This window comes from Zonotrichia leucophrys, chromosome 2 (genome assembly GCF_028769735.1).
Source record: "Zonotrichia leucophrys gambelii isolate GWCS_2022_RI chromosome 2, RI_Zleu_2.0, whole genome shotgun sequence".
NCBI classification, from domain to species: Eukaryota; Metazoa; Chordata; class Aves; order Passeriformes; family Passerellidae; genus Zonotrichia; species Zonotrichia leucophrys.
Genome location: NC_088171.1, coordinates 40,297,329 through 40,314,508, shown reverse-complemented (window position 1 = coordinate 40,314,508; position 17,180 = coordinate 40,297,329). Strand labels below are relative to the sequence as shown.

The 17,180-nt window shown below is 41.7% G+C and overlaps 1 protein-coding gene across 5 annotated transcripts in view; it reads right to left on the bottom strand.

The window, feature by feature from the left end:
* The window catches only part of LRRC3B (leucine rich repeat containing 3B), a 44,948-nt gene extending 32,078 nt beyond the window's left edge, over window positions 1-12,870 (bottom strand). For 2 of the 5 annotated variants that reach the window (XR_010439126.1, XM_064704665.1), the window contains exon 1: window positions 12,655-12,870. The gene's annotated coding sequence lies outside the window, so the exon portion shown is untranslated. The other 3 variants (XM_064704668.1, XM_064704666.1, XM_064704669.1) reach the window with 3 other exon arrangements.
* Window positions 12,871-17,180: the final 4,310 nt, after the last annotated feature.

Sequence of the window (17,180 nt, the reverse complement as noted above, 5' to 3'; positions counted from 1 at the left end):
CACATCTCACACTCCAAATCTGTCCCTCTTTTCCAATGTTATGAAACAGTATCATCGACTGCAGCTCAGGTGCAGCTTTAAAGTAAAATGTACTAGAACAAAACCAACAGCCCTGTCTAACATTTACAGAGCGACTTTCAGCGGAGCAGATCTCATGGGATTTCTTAAGCTCTTCCAAGCCAAGCATATAATGCCACAGGTTTTCACAAATGTAGCTAAGGGCAGAATTTGGGTGTCCATACATTTGATTTCTTCGATTCACTGCCAGCTGGAAGGGATCAAACACCGCAGAACACAGAAGCAATTCTATGTAACCACACTGCAGAGGAATGAAAGCATGGCCAGCGGCAGAGGGAATCCACCACAACTGCTTGGAAAAAGGAGTGGGGGGGAAATGCTGTTTCCTCAACACAGTAGGGTGGCAACAGGAATTCTACCCCATTTGCAGGGGGGAGCGAGGGATTTATGGGCACAATTACGTATTCTGCAAATCGCTTCCAAAGGACTGCCCTTGAGTGACTGAAGTGAGATCCAAATCTGCCCAGACTAACTGCCTAACAGGGCTCAGCAGGAATGAAATGCATTGTACGACTGTCACCTCTATCATTTTGAGCAGAATCTTGTTTTAGTAGTCTGTCAGATGACAAGGGTAGATATGAATTCAATAGATGGTACTAAAGTCCCAGAAACAGTTATTTCAAGTATTTTTATATTGCAAGTTAGGAACAATACCTCACTTCCCATCTGGAAATATTCTCTGTTCAAATCAGTACAAATAACATCTATCCTCAAGGTGTTTTCATTATTATTTTGCATAAGTCTGTAAAAAATTGAGACATCATGCACATTATGGACATAAATCTATTACGCCTTACACCTACATAAATCAAAGCAATTCCACCAAGCTCAGACACAGGTTTACCTGAAATCTTTAAATATGAGTGATTTTCAAGCAAAAAAAGGAAAAATAAATCCACAATACTGATGCTTCCAAGCTAAATACCAATCTAATCACAACCTCTGTACAACCCCAGTCTCAGGTCTGAACCCAGGCACATTCCTGCAGCCTCTTCTCAAAAAACCCAACTTCTTTCCCACCAGCTCCAGCAAGGGTACAGGAAGGCCAGCTCCAGGCACCTGCACTGAAAGACCTTTGCTGCCCTTTTCCATGCAAACTTTAGCCCACATAAAGGGTCAAGTTGGTGCCTTGGAAGAGTCCTCTGTAGCTGACACCCTGAAGAGTGGGTAAACAGCTTTTTCTGAGAGCAGCAGCACTGAAAAAGGAAGACAGCAGAATGAAAAGATAGCTCTAGAAAGTTTAGGAACTATAAAGATTCTCATTAGGATCAAAATACTTTCAAGGAAAACAAAAAATTTACTTTTTATTAACTTACTACAGGTCTGTGTTCTAATAAAACATCTTCCCCCCCTTGATTGGGAAACACAGAGATTTTTTACTTGTTTAAGCATTTTGAAGACTCTTCTGTCACCTGAGAACACTTTACATTCTTATTTAGAAGGACCATTTTCCCCTAAGAAAGGAAAAGGACTATTCACCTCCCATTTCAGACCTCCTAAGCCTCTTCCAGGAATTTTTTTCTTTGTTATTCCAACATATTTCCTGGACTTGGTTCTTTAAACATCACTTTGGTCCAGAGGAAAACTAGAACAAGGTTTTAAAAGTACGAAACAGAGGAGAAATGCCTGGCAAGTTAGAAAATACTGCAAACCCATATTGCAAAAGTCACATGGGGACTTTCTTCCACCCAGTGCTGAGAACACAAATCTCATCTACCCATTTCACTCCTACATGATGCCACTCATTTGGGAAAAGGAATTGAGCCCTTTTGCTCAGTAAGGTTTTGGGAAAGCCCTCATGTAGCTCTCAATCACAACCTTGAAGGCCTCATGTAAACAACAGCCATTTAAAACACTGCCTACTTGCACTGACAATACTCATGTTAACAAACTGGTATTTTAGAGTGAAGTAAGTGTAACTGAATCTGGCAGCAGCAGAACTGCTAAAGGTACTAAAAACTTGCCATAATTCCTTTTTCACCCTGGACCAGCCACTCAACCTATAAAGAAACTCCACTTTTGTAGAAAAGCTCAGCTCTCAAACAAACTTTTAAGGGATGCCCATCACTGCTGACAGGTGTGAGCCCAGATACTGAGCTCCTGTCTGAGATGCCTCCCTGGATGCATTAGGAGCTCCATGACTTTGCCTTTGCACCAGGGCTCATGTCTCAGCCTTGACAAATCCTCATGACCTTTGCATGTCCAAAACACTTTTCTCAGGGCCCAGCAAGATGCCTCCATTGGGGCTGCCAAGAAAGCAGCTGCAGGCTTAGCAAGGACATGCTGTAGTATTAGTGATGTGTTTTATCTTTTACCTCTCACCAGAAGTACAAACCTTAAAGGAAACGTTTCTGCAGGTGCTGATTACTCTGCCTTTCATCTCTTCAGATGAGCCTTCTTACAGGGATATTTTATCTGGTACATCCCTGCCAGCTCTTTATAGACATCACTTCCCTCTCATTTAATTTTCCCTAAATCCTGACACGCAAACCCAAGCTGAAGAACACCAACCCCGTCACACCTGATGAATTAGTAATGACAGCAGCCAGTGCTTTTGCTTAGTCTGTTTGGTTTGCGTTTTTTCTGCAGGGTCAAAGAAATCAAGTTCACCCTCCAAATGAACCAAGGGTCAAATCCCTAATGAAAAATTAAAGGCTTTCACCATTATGGGGAGCTACAGCACAGCCCAGTGTTTTCTTTGCTTGTTGCCACAGCCACGGAATAGCGGAATAGCGATGGTCTCCTTATGGCATCTTAAGAATACAGTGTTTCTTTCTAACCTGAAGGAGTACAGGCAATGAATGGCAGAGGAAACAGGTTTCAGAAGGTTTACACAGATGGGCTTTTTCTTTTTTCCCATGCTGGTGTGAAAATTTTGAGAAGAATGTAATTATTTATGTTGCATTTGTTTTGTAAGTGAAGATACAGATCACTTGCTTTTAATTTCCCTTTTCCAGGTTCATCCTTTATTTAGCAGGAACTATAAAAATTCATTTGAAAAAGTAATATATTCAAGACTAATAAAGTTCAAGTGCAAAATATTTTTAGAGGCAGCTTAGGTACAACTATTAAGTTGTCAAATAAAGCCATCTAGTCTAAGTTATACCGGAAAAGGGTCAAAGTTTATGGCTAATTTCTCTGATTGAAACTGTTTCCAGGAGCAACACTTCCATGCCAAATGCTGCTAGGTAATTCCAAGAACAGTCAGGTATATGAGTAAAAACAGCGAACCCGAGTTATACCAGTGTTAGCAAGAAGCTCGCCTCTCACCAATCTCCAATTTTCACTACCACAAACTTTTCACCGCTGCATCAACTGACCACAACAAGCTCAGTATCTGTAATTAAAAACAAACATGGTTGTTTTTTTTTCCTAGATGGGAATACTGAAGTGTACTTCCCTTATAGCTGATCCTTAAAAATTCAATCTTTCTCTGTCAGCTGTGGTATTTAAAGTCACTAAAATGTTACCCTGTCAGTGCCCTTTACCTGCAAGTGGCTGGTCCAAAATGCAGAAACAAGGTGGGAAGGGCTGAGACCAAATGCTTTTCAAGTCACATTAACTCCTCATACACACATCACATCTACATTTACAAAAATGTCAATTCTACTTCATTAACAACATTTATTAAATTCGATGGTCAATCCTTACATACTTTTAGAAGAAAGGCAACAAAATACCTTTATAAAATAGTCTGTGGAAACTGTGGATGCATAGGAAATGGAGGAGGCTACTTGGAGGAGCCAAGTGAATGGAGAAACACATGAGGTCACAGAATCAGCCCCTAGCCCACCTATGCTTTACATTAATGAAGAACTGCTCTGCAAGCCTGATGATATTTTAGTCTCCCTTTGCAAATGCCCAAGCATTTACTCGGTATTCAAAGCTGCACATCACAGCTTCAAGAACCAGAATTTAAAACCAGCAGTCTGAGCTCACTGATAAAATTCTGCTGCAATGAAACAAGACACACTAACTCCAGTCAACAAGACTCCTTTTGGGACTCCACAGAACACCTACTCTGCAAGCCCACAGCAAGGGGAAAATAAAGGACCTGTGCAACCTCACTCACTTTACATTATTCTAATGATTTCCCAGTTAATTCAAATGTCCATAAGCTTTTAAAATCCATTTACTTATTATCAAAGCATTGCCTGCCAAGTCATGCATGCCACAGTGAAAAAAAACACTAAGATGACAGTGCATGGAGCTGACACTGCATAGAGATTGTTTCTCTCAGGGAAGTTCTTTGGAATATGGTCAGGGTCTGTAAAAGTATGTTTGTGGAGATAACACAGTCATGGAATGTCCAGATTGGAATGGTACTTTTATATAAACTAATCCTGAAAATTATGTAAAACATGCTTTAATGTATCTGACCTGTGGTCAGATTTCACCTCAAGAAAGATCCCTAGCATGACAGCTTTTTACATGGAAAAAATAAATACACATCTGTGAAATCAGATGTGTATTTATAGCTGAAATCAGTGACAAAGGTGTAATAGCAAAAATCCCTTATGGCAAGCTTGTGAGAAAGGGCTGTTCTCACAAAACAAAGCCTAAATACAAGAGGGTACATCAATTATTGCTGCACAAACCAGACTGAAAAAACAGCACACAGCTGATATGTCCATAGTTGTTCACACAGCATAACAATGGGAATGGCTGAGATGGCATTAGACAACACAACAGCATGCATTTCCATTTTTAACAGATTCATGCTTTTTTTTTTCTTTTTTTGCCCACAACCAAGGAAGTTGCAATGCCACTGACACTGCACTGACTGTTGCTTTTCAATGTGTTGAAAAAAAACTACTACAATTAAGTAATTGGTTGGCCTCTATCCATTTCATTCCACACTGCTGCCTTGCCTCACACTTGTTTAAGGAATAGAGAAAAAATTGTTGAAAATGTGGCAGATAGTGGGAAAAAAAACCAAACTGTTAAGCTTGACTTGTTCAAAATAGGTGGTATTTGTACAGATGGAGCACCTGCCATGACTGGCAAGAAGAACAGTCCTGTCGCTTTGCAAGAAACATTTTTGGATCGAAAGTTATTGAAATACCATTTGTATCCATCAGGATTGTTTCCTGAGCCAAAGATTTAGGTTTCTTGCATGTCTAAATCCTGTCAAGTCCTACTCTAGCAAAATAAGTATTTATAGAATCACAGAATCATTTAGGTTAGAAAAGATCTTTGAGTCCAACTGTTAACTCAGCACTGCCAAGTCCACCACTAAACCATGTCCCTAAGTGCCTTATCTATACATCTTCCAAACACCTACAAGGATGGTGACTCAAACACCTGTTCCAATGCTTGATAACCCTTTCTGTCAAGAAATTATTCCTAACACCCACTATGCATCAGAGATGCCAATAAGTACACCAAGTAACTGATGAAAGTGATGAGCAGAATACAGATTAAATGTTTTCTGTCAAGGGGCAAAACCTGTGGAAGACTCTGGAAAGAGAAAATGACCAATACATTTTCTGAACAGAAAATATTAACCCTTCAATGACAATGGTCTTGCTTATAACCAGGAAAGGATCACAAATCCAGTGTATAGGGACATGACATGTCAGCTCTGCAGCCTAACAACACACAGGAAAAGACAGGATTACCTGGATTGCACGCTGTCATCCATGTGCTGCTTTTCAGTCAAAGCTGAGATGTTCGTATTTTATTTGAATTGTGTGCTTTGGTTATATGCAGTGTGTTAGAAGTGACAACTAAAGGTTTAAGAAATACTGTGATCTGAAGTTTGAGGAGTTATTTCACTCTAACTTAGAAGAGCCTAGAAACCAAAATTTCCCACTTATATCTCATTTTATAACAGGCTATAGTCCATTCCTTTGAAAAAGGTTTCGGTCTGAAATATGTCAGCTTTGAAAAAGAGGAGATGTCCTTGTAGCAGCAGAGTAAAACTGGTGCTCCCACCTGAAGAACAGGACCAGGAACACCCAGAGAACAGCAAAGCTGAAAATGAGGACTTAGAAGCAGATCTCTTCTGATACAAGCCTTCCCTTTTAGTGCTTGTGCAAACTGGGACTGACACACATTCATAAACAGTAATACTCTATTACAAACTTGGTTAAAAATAGACTGTTTAAAAGTCACCAATTCTCATCTCAATGACTTGGTGTCAACAAAGCTGAAAACAAGGGCAAAAAGAACATTTAGAAACACTATCACACTATTTGAAGGTTGCAATGGCAGAATTAGCCTGTTAACTTCATTTTATGAGAAAAGAACTAAGGGTCACTCTTTTGACATTTATAACAACAATTACATTTAATAAAATGTAAGAATCAAGATAAATTTTAAAGACCATTTGCAGTACATCTAGGGAAAAAATCCCAACAAAACCAAACCCAGCTCTAGCAAGATTTACTATAAAGACTGACCGCTGAATTTACCAACTTCCAGCCTTGCAAACAGTCAGTCTCCTGCTGTTGAGGGCCTTCCCTCTTCTGCAACTCCTATTGATTCCACAATTTTTGCTCCTGGCAAATGTCTAAATCTTCACATGAAAAAAAGCACAACAGAAGTATTTTCACAAGTGTAAGAAAAGGCTTTCCGGGCTTTTTTTTTTTTTTTTGGTTTTTTTTTAATAAAAGAGTGTATAGAAAGCATTATACAAACACTGCTATGTGAAGAATTAAAAATAAAAATAATTGAAATGGAAGTCTAAAGAGATTGTGCCTATTTTCATTTACAAACAGACTAGAAACAGGTTCAAAAGTCAAGAATTAAAACACCAGTAATGTAAATCTGTTTTGGTTTTAATGCTGATAAGACGACATTTCATCACTAAGATATATAACCACTATTGCTTGCTTAACCATGTATGACCTAACAAGCAATTTCATAAAAATTTTTTGTTGCAGATCCTCTTTAAAGAGGAAGAAGCTTTTGTCCCTGCTTTTAAAGATGAAGGAATACTAGCAGGAACTTAACAGGGTTGACCGAGTGCTTTTCCTTTTCTTTTCATTGCAATGCCTTTACAATGGCAAGCACCATGGATTTATTTTCACATCCAAAGGCTTCACGTTTTTGCTGCAAATTATTCACAAGCACACAAAAATGTATACTTTTTAAGTATTACAAGAATATTTTGAATGAAGCAAATTCCACCAGAATAACAGACATTTGTAATCTACATATGGGAAACAGCCTTCACATGCTTTTCATGTATCCCACTAACTCCCAATGCAAACATTTGTAATGAAATGCTGAATACTTATGATCATTATTTACAGCGTATCTTTAGCGAGTACAGTTGCGAAAGAGTGTAACCCAATTTTGGTGAACTGCAAAAAATACTTTGTTTAAAACCAATGCTACTGTTTGGTGGAGGAAGCAACTTTGACAGAAGTGACAGCACCGCTACAACTAACAACATCCACGAAGTAAGCTTCTTAAGAGAGCCCGACACCTAAGACATGCCATCTTTAGAAGCACCTGCCCTATTAACTGAGTTTGTGCATCCAGAGGATGAAGTGGGAACATGAAGTGACCCCCCAGGAGGACATTGTGTGCTAAACTTCCACAATTTGAGTGATTTTGAGTGAAATACTGGCGGTTATGCAAGTACCATAATATGGAGGTAATATTTTCCAACTGAAAACTCCATAGAAATCCTAAGTTCATCCCCTGATCCTTTGCTCCCTTCATGTCCACCATCTATTTTCTTTATGCATTGTTTTCTGTTCCTAACCTTTTAGAATTCTGTTCATCGCTCCTTCTGCTGTCACTTGAGAACTGGACTTCTCATTTATTGTTCCTTAAATAATTAAATAGTGTCCATTTGCTTTCCTGCTTCCAGGCCAGAGTAGCATCCCATTTATATATTGTCACTCACTTTTATCACTTTTCATTTTTTCTTATTAGCAAATCTTTATAGTACTATTTGGCAAGCAGAGGTTAACTTTTTTCTTCTTCTCAAAGGATAAGTTAGCAGCTTTATGAAACGGCTATTAATGAAGTGGCAAATTAATTTAAAACACACACACTAGCTAGCTGAAAAGCAGAGGTAAACCTTAATCAAGTACATCAAGATCTGTAGTGGTAATTTTCATCTCTGTTTAAGTAAAAAGTCCAATTATCCAGATCAATGTATCTCTGAAAAGGCTTTTTACCAGTCCCATTTCCTCAAGAGGCATTTTTTATCTCCTTTCTGTCAGTGGAGCTGAGATACAAAAAGCCAAATTCAATTCCTCAGCAAGGCTTCTAGTCCCACTGAGATCAACCAACACATCTTCTCTGACGGCCCATGGCAGGGCCATGGCAAATCCATGGCACAGCACGGAGCTGAGCCGGAGGGCTATGGTACAGCCCAGATCACCTCAACTTCAAGACTCAAAATACTCAGATCAGACACTACTTTCTCCCTCTTGTAATCTACTTCTCCTGTTTTGTAGGCATCAGGCCTTCTTCATCTGTTCCCATTTTTCTACCTCTCTTTTTTTCATCATTCAAAGTTCATACCCTCCAGAGAAAGAAGCACCATTTATATTCATCAACCATTGCCTTTTCCTTGCTGATGGAAAACAGAACTCAGGAGCAGGGATGATCCTTATGAAAAGGATTTTCCCACGTGCACTGCCAAAGTCAGTCAGAAAGATGCCCGTTTTTAAAAACATCTGCTTGGTGAAGGAACTCAGTGGAGCCCAGAGAGAGAAATAAAAGATGCTCTGTTGTTTGGTTAACAGTAAGCACTGCGTTTGCATTTCCAAGCTAAAGTAAGCGTGTAAAGCCAAGCCAGCGCTGGATACAGGTGCTGATGGAGATAAGCAGTGCAGGTCATCAGTGGCAAGTACAGACACAGGCACCAGTCACCCACAGAAATCCCCATGAAGCAGGATCATGCATCTTTAAGCATTGTGAACTAATGACATCCTCCTCCACAGCAAGTTCTACAGCAACTGTTTATCTGATGCTCTGATGATGCAGTGACTAAAACCAATACCACATCACACTCCTTTTCCCCCTAGGATGCACCCACAAGTCTGCTGTGCATCCAGACTAACAAACCACGCCAGAATGACGGAAGCACGGAAACTACTTATGAAAAGAGCTGGACTGAAACTAGAAGCAGAGATTAAATTCACCAAAACATCTCTAAATTTGATGCTACTTCACCCACAGCATATTGGATTTAAGAGCAAAAGATACACCTTGTTCATCCATGTATTCACAGGCTGTAATCCCTTTAAAAATACTTATTGAAGGTGCTGAGAAATTCCTAAATCCTTTCTGCTTGTACTTTCAGTAGACATACTGGCATTTGATTCATACCAGTATTGAAGTGTCCTATCAAAATTGCACTTTCTAGAGGTTACATTTAGTAAATAAAATAGCAACTTAAAATGCGTGGCCAAACAAGCCAATGTAAATGCTACATATTCTATGAACTCAAATAATTTATTCTTGGCTCAAAATACCATCATTTTGAAAAAAGGTTCTGCTTAAAATTATTATAAGTTTCTAAATTGCTTCACAAGAGTTTTCTCTAAGCTTATGAACAAAGTTTACTGAATGTGGCAAAATTAGAGGCATTATTTTGCTAGCCACAGAACACTAATTTAATTTGCATTCTCTAATGAGCGCTAATCCAAGGACCAGGCATGCAGATGACAACAAGGACAGTAGTTACATGCAAATCCTGTAAGTCATTACAAATGCAGTATTCCACTCTGAGAGGAAGTACCTTCCTTAGTTCATCTTCTGATTAACTGAAGTGGCAACAAGAAATATTTCTACCCATATTCCTTCTTGTTTAAATCATCCGCTTCATTAAAAAGTTTAAAATCTTCCTGCCAGTGAGCCATGTATCCTTTGCGCTACTCACATAAATATTCCTAGTGAAGTGACAGGAAATATCTTAAAAACAACACTCAGAAGCATCTTATTATTTAACTGAACATCTAAAGGTGCTTTTGAAATGAAGCAATACATTTTTTCTCTGGCTTTAGACACTTGAGTTAGCACTTCTGAATACAGCTGAATTTTATAAATTCCAATTCTCCTGCTGAGAGGATATTTCTTGAGCTGACATATCATGTGCTTGCTCTGTTACTCTAGTTACTCTAATGCTGTTTCAGTGTGAGCAGGAAGAATTTCCTACCTCCCAGAAGACTTGAAATACAGATCCATAAAGCACATGGATAAGACAAATCACGCCTGTACCCTTAAGTCTTGCTATTCCATTTATATACGGCAAAGTTCTCATGGACTTTATTAGCTCAGGACTGGATCCAGAGCACAGACTTATATGCCTATTAAATGATACTTCTCTTTCAATTAATCTCACATTTCAGGCAAAACACATTGATTCTTGATAGCTGCAGGTACAATTCTCATTCACTCAGGCCCTGATCTCCAAGACACTCAGCAGCTTCCACCCGCCCTAAGGCAACTGGAAACTACAATCACACAGGAGCTCGTTTTGGCTGGACTGAAGTCAGCGCAAATTTTACAGCAAACCTCAGGGATGGCAAGATCAGGGTTCAGTGACCCAGCCAGCAATAGCTGACTAAATGCAAGAGATCCAGACTTAACCTCACATTCTTCTCTTGCCAAAGTCCAAATAATCTCATTAGCGCCAATGGGCACAACCCTACACGGTGCTGCATGCCGGAACTCTCTGACCATGGGCCTTATCCTGCCATCTTGAGCCATCAGAATATCACCTATAGAAGTCATCCCACAGAAATCCAGGCAACTTGCACAAGTAAGGGCTGCCACAATCACAGTTATAATTAATTCTGAGCAATTTTACTATTTAGAAACTAAACTGGAAAATTAGACTCTGAATGTAGCAAAGGTTTTGCAAATTAAGTTCATTGTACAGCTTATTTTCTTTCCCTTTACACCAAACTGGGAACTTATACTTTTAAATTAAATTACTAAGAATCATATCAATAGGTAAGCCATATGAACACTGTGGTGCTCTATATCAAAGCCTTCAAGCTACTGCTTTCAGGAGGGCGTGACGCACACCTTCCAGTTTAAACCTACAAATTATTAGACAGGTTACCATAAGAAGAAATTTTGACAGGTCTTTTCAACATTCAGAAAAGGCTACCCCAGTCAGAGTTTTCAGCTTGAGGAAGGGTTGTTTTCACTTCCTTACCAAATCTGTAACATTTTCTCATGGCTATTATATTTTAATTAATTCCAATAATCTCAAAAGCTTTAGCTTATTCTGTCATTTTCATAGCTATGTAAATAACTCTAGAATTACTTATTTGAGGAGAGCACTAAACGTTGTTTGCCTGGTTCTCATTCTGACTCTTTAGGTAGTTGGTCTATTTATGCTTTTCAAGTCGTTGGGCTGTTTTCATTCTGTAATTACACGATTTCTGCTGTCTAGGGACAATTAGAAAGATGGGATGTTAAGCTGCAGCCTCAATCACCTTCACATTTTCTAACCGATAGTCTAAAATCTCCTAATTTTTGAAGGCCGAAGCAAAGACGGAAAGAAGAATTCTCGCTGGCACATCTGAGGCATTTTCCAAATTTTTGGCGAGGGAAATTCTGGACGCGTAGCTCGCCAGAAAGGCGAGAGAAGAGCCCGCGGTTCCCACAGTACCCAGTACCCGCTTCCTGCAAGAGATGCCCACATTTCTGTGCGGGCTCAGAGGTCGCGACCGTTCCCGTCTCGGAGCGCAGGGTCGCACGGAGCCCCCGCGGCCGCAGGACCCCTGAACCCCCGTTCCTGTCCCGGGCCGGGGGCACCCGCTCCTCGTCACAGCCCCCCGGGCAGCTCCAGCGCCACCCGCTCCGCTCCGGTTCCGCCCGGTGCCTCGCCGGGCAGCGGGGGCGTCGCAGCGCACCTGGGCGCAGCGCCACTGTCCTGCAGCCCGGCTGCCGCCCCCGCTGCCATTTGTTGCTCGCGTTCGGAGGGAGATGCCCTCTTCCCTCCTCCCCCCGCATCGCGGCCACCGCCGCCCGAACCGTAGCGACTGGTCCTGATAGGTCTCAAAGTGGAAAAATCCTACGGCAACACACACGGCGCCTTCCCTCCCGTCCCCGCCTCCGCCGCCCCCTCTCCCCGGCAGCCCCGCTCGGCGCCCCGGCCGCCGCCCGCACGCTGAGCAGCGCGACCGAGCTCCGGCAGCCCGCCCGCACCCGGCCGGGCAGGGACAGCGCCCGGGAACACATACGGATGGGAGGGGCGCTGGATTTTCCACCCCTTTTTCTGATGTTGCTCCGGTACGGGATCGGGGGCCGTGGGTCTCAAATTGCTCGTTTGCTCCCAAACGAGAGGGTGTTAACCCCCTTCCCAGAGCCTCCGCCTCTGGATTCCCTCCCCATCTCCCGCTGCCTCGGCGGAATCCCGACCCCGTCACCCCCCAGGACTCACGGACACCGGAGGTTCGCCAGCACGGGCTGGGGGAGGGGGCATCGCCGGTGGCCCTCACCGATCGCTGCCGGGCAAGGTGGCACGGCACGGCACGGCGGTACCCCTCGGAGGCAGCAGCGCTGATCGCCTTCCCCCGCTCCCTGCCCGCCGAGTTTTCTCCCGGTGCTGCCGCCCCCCACCCGGTGCATCGGCGGGGCGCCGCAACTCACATCGCGGCGCCTTCCCGCAAAACTTCTCGGCGTGTGGCCCCGGCGGCTCTGCTCCGCTCCGCTCGGCGCAACAGGCAGCGCTGCTCACCTGGCGCGGGGCCGCCGCGCCATGGGAGCGCCGGGCGGAGCCGGGGGCGGCGCGGCGGGGCCGGGCGCAGCCAACGCCCGCCCGCCCTGCTGCTCCGCCGGGCGCCCGCCGGGAGGCTGTGCCTGCCGCGCCGCCGCTCCCCTGCCCTGCGCTGCGGCTGCAGGCTCGGAGGCAAGCAGGCAGGGAGGGAGGAGAGAGCGGGGCGGGGAGCGAGAGAAGGAGGAGACCTCCCTCTCGCTCCCTCCGCACGGCGGGGAGGTGCTGCCCGCCACGGGGGATGGTGCCCGGCTGCCTCCCGGGGCTGACTGTGCCTCTCGCTCCCCAGCTTTAGGAGCAGGGCCGGGGCCGCCCGAGAGAGATAGCCCGGACTGTCGGGAGCACCGTGCTCCCGAGGGTGCTTCTGCTCCCCCCAGTGCCCGCCAGGTTCCCCAGCAAAATACGAATAAGGTTAATTGTTTTGCTCATCTGAGTGAGCAGTTGTCATTGCCAATGTATAATACTTGCTACGATAGGTGAACTTATGCTATGCTCAGCCTCACCAACCTTTTGTGCTGATCCAGCTATTCACATCCTGCTTCGGGTTTACCACAGTTCTTGCAAGGGTGACTTTATTTTCCAAGAGGTGCTTCTGTGAAGTGTGCTGTGTTGCAGCAGTCGCATGGCCTGTCATAACGCAGACTTTAGGAAACATCACCAATTGGTTGCCTCTCTCATTCGAACACACTTTCTCTGTTGTGCACTTTTCTACTCTGGCTCTAAAAGTAAACTTTCTATTCATTTTGTGCAGCAAAAATTTTGTTGCTTGTCTCTAGTTGAGAACACCTGAGCAGATGGGTTTCAGAAAGATCCATCTTAACTGGTTTGCTTTAAGGTGAAAGCTGCCTAAGATGCTGCATGGAACAGAAAATGAATTGGCATTGATTTCCTCTGGACTGTTTTTTTGCCTCTAACTATACGAAACTGTTTTATCTCCATATCAGCCATTGTCAAAAGGAGGCTTCTAGATCAGAAGGACCAGTGCTATGGCCACAGAGAGGTGGTCTTTTGAGGGAAGGGGGAACAAAAGAAATGCATTGCCAAATGTCAATTTACATCATTAAATCTCAGTCCTGTGAGTTTTTATCTCAGTAAATATTTACCTCCCTGAGTAATCTATCTGAATCATATTAGCAAGATAATGCAGGACCAGGCCTTGGTACTATAGCAAAACCCACTGGTTTTTCTCCTAGGAATATTTGCAAACTGGTTCATGAACACGTATATGTATGCCTATCATTTTAAATTCTTATTAGTAAAAGAGAAAATGACAAATACAAAAAGCAACTTGATAAAAATTACTTTCATTAGTCCCTTGCACGACTCTTGCACTGACTCAACCCAGCTTTGAAGACACAATCAGTTAAAAAATAAAAATAAAAATCTAGAGCATGCATTTCTTTTTGTAGTGTGTTTGTGTCAGAAAGCTGATGAAACTGACTGAAGCCATGACTGCATTAACAGCCCTGTATTATTTGCAATGGGAAACAATTTTCAGGCTTTGTGAGTTTTATTCCTTTAGCTGAAACCAACTCAGATTCATTTTAAGGAAGTAGAAAAATAATAATCATTGTTGATAATAACCCAAATCCAAAATCTAATGTGCAGCATCCCTTCCTTCAAATGCAGCTTTTGTTCATATTTTTCTGTTTCGTATATAGATACATGGCAGCTGGATGTAGTACCCAGAATGGATGCTCTTGGTTGCAATACACCACATTACCAGCATTGCAAACTTACTTGTAGAGATTTGCTGTTGTTGAATATTTCTTTAATGAAAAAAAAAAGAGTTAGCAAATCTTTTCATTCAGCTTGACACCCACCTTCCCCCCCAAAAAAATATATATAAATGCAGTCATTTCTCTTTAAAATTGAACCTCTAGGGGTACTTTGTGGAATGTTTGCATTGTTAAATATCACAACAGTATAAGAGAAGATTGATCTTAGCATGCATAACTTAATTTACTGCATTAGCCATTCATCCTAATGATTTTAGTCCAATTGCGAAGGAAAACAGAACTTCACAAAAAGATAGAAACACTTTTTTGTTGTTGTTGAAATTGCACCTAATAAAAAGCTTTTTGACCAGCTGCACATGTGTAGCTGGTTTGCAGGTTTATGTACAAAGACTCACTGCTGAGAGCAGCTAAGCATCTACAACTTAAGTTGAAAAGTGGCTTCTCTGAAAAGAAGAACACAGTACTTTTTCTGGGGAAAATTACTGTGAAGGGATGCGCAGCTACTTGCTGATAAAAATGTCACAATTTTTGAGGACTGAAATACTCTGATGTTATGGTGGTTGTGTGCAGAAGGAAGACTATATTATCATTCTAGGTGAAAGAAACTTTGCTCCATGAACAAACCCAGCAGCAGATTTGCAGACTGGTTTACAGGCATCGCCTGTCCATTTTACAGAAGTGAAAGAATTAGTCCTCTGTTAGGAAGGAGTGTAAGTTTAAAGGATAAGGAGAAGATAATTTGGCTGCCCTCAGATAAGAAAGAAAATGCTAATATTTGTTGACTTCTACACATAGTTAGGAAAATCAGGGAGCATTAAATAACAGGAGATAGCAGATGGTTCTTCAGTTTCCCTCATAAAATAATTTTGATGAGTGTTTGTAAATATTTAAGGGCCTGGTACTACTGATCTTTACACAAATTTTTTTCTAACGCAAAAAACCCTACATAATTCAGCAAGGCTGTTTGTGAGTAAGAAGTATTCATATAAACAAGACTTTACAGGATTAGATCCTTAAAAATGTATAAATATTAACAAAATATTTCAATGGCTAAATTAAAGAATCATCTGGTACCATCTATTCCCTTTATTTTCAGAGACATTAATAGCTTTTTACAAAATCAGCAAAGAATACTGCTTCTTCCAGTGCCGAGATAAATTGAGTGACCTTCTCTTTATCCCTTGACTAATATTCCTTTCATTACAGGATCAATTCTTTTCATAGCCAACAGTAGTATGAAATTAATATTCTAGATGTAGGTACATTAAAGAGCTAAATCTCACAAGGTTTTTAACTCTAGTAGCACATGCTTAGGAGTTTAGAGGGAATATTCTGTTCATGGTCTAGAGTATGATTTTTTTTTTTGTAGAGAGCCGTGCAAAGACATGCCAGGGGCGCATTCTCCCTGGGATTACTCCAAACTCCAAGGGAGGACATGGTCAGGGCCCAGAGCAGTAGTCTATGTTGAGCCACGAGAACAGCAAAAAGTATGAAATTTTGCAGCCTGGAAACATTAAAAGCAACACAAACCACAATGTTTACACTATAGTTGCATTCCTAAATTGTGTACCTGTTTCTGCTCTCTCTCTAGGCTTGGTGGTACCAGCAGTCCCCATTCTCCTCTCAGCCCATGGGTACTGCTGCTGCATGTATGGGTGATGAGCTTTTGCTCTGAAAAGATTAGTAATGAATCAAAGGCCTCTTTACAGACGGCCCATACAAATCCATTGTGTCTCTTAATCTTTTTAAGCTCCACACTGGCAATCTGCAGACCATCTAAGCACAGCTACTCTCACAAGGCTTTGAGGACTAGGCATTAAACACTCCCTTCAAGAAGCACTAGTAGTTTCTGTTGTTCCTGTATTTGGCAGATTCCATCATTTGAAAGAACATTTCATTGTTCTTTGACTTAGTACCTTTATAGGAAAGAGATTAAGTGACGTTTAGGAGAGAGTTTCTGTTTTAAATAACAGAAGATCCTGTCAGTAATTCATTAACTCTGAGAGAGAAACAGTGGTTGTAAATAAGCTCAGCTAGTTCAGCTCATACTCCACCTAGCTCTGATTTATAGAACAATATAAGTAGGGAAGTATATTTTTCTGCTACGTGCCTGCCATCCATTAGCTGAAACTGATGCTTTGGTCTTCTCACAAAATAGCGTGTGTTTCTGGGATACTTAAATATGAGAAAAAGAATAAATCTATTTAATCCTGGTCAAAACAGGTTAGTGGCAGTTCTCAACACGTACACTTGTGGAATTCTTGGTTATTTTGAAGATTTATGTAAAAGATTACAGGTCTGCAGGAGAAAAGCAGTTGTATTGATAGGAGGTACTTGGATTTCTGCAAGGCAGTTAATACCACATGATATTTTGATTTCAAGTCTTGCATTACATGGAATTAACAGGTCACCTATTGTGAGGATTAAGAAATGTCTCACTGACAAATTTCAAAATGTAGCCTTTTAATGGAGAGATTTCACTCAATGTGAGGAGATTTCCAAGCATCAGAAACAGTCTTTTCCTGATAGTGCTTTCTTTTGTTTTCAGCGTTTCGGGCCATGAGGTAGAATCTTTGCTTTAAAGGCTTGCATATAGCACAATAAACAAAGAAGATATATTACTTCTGCAGTAATTTGATTTGGCTAAATGATCACTGTCCAAC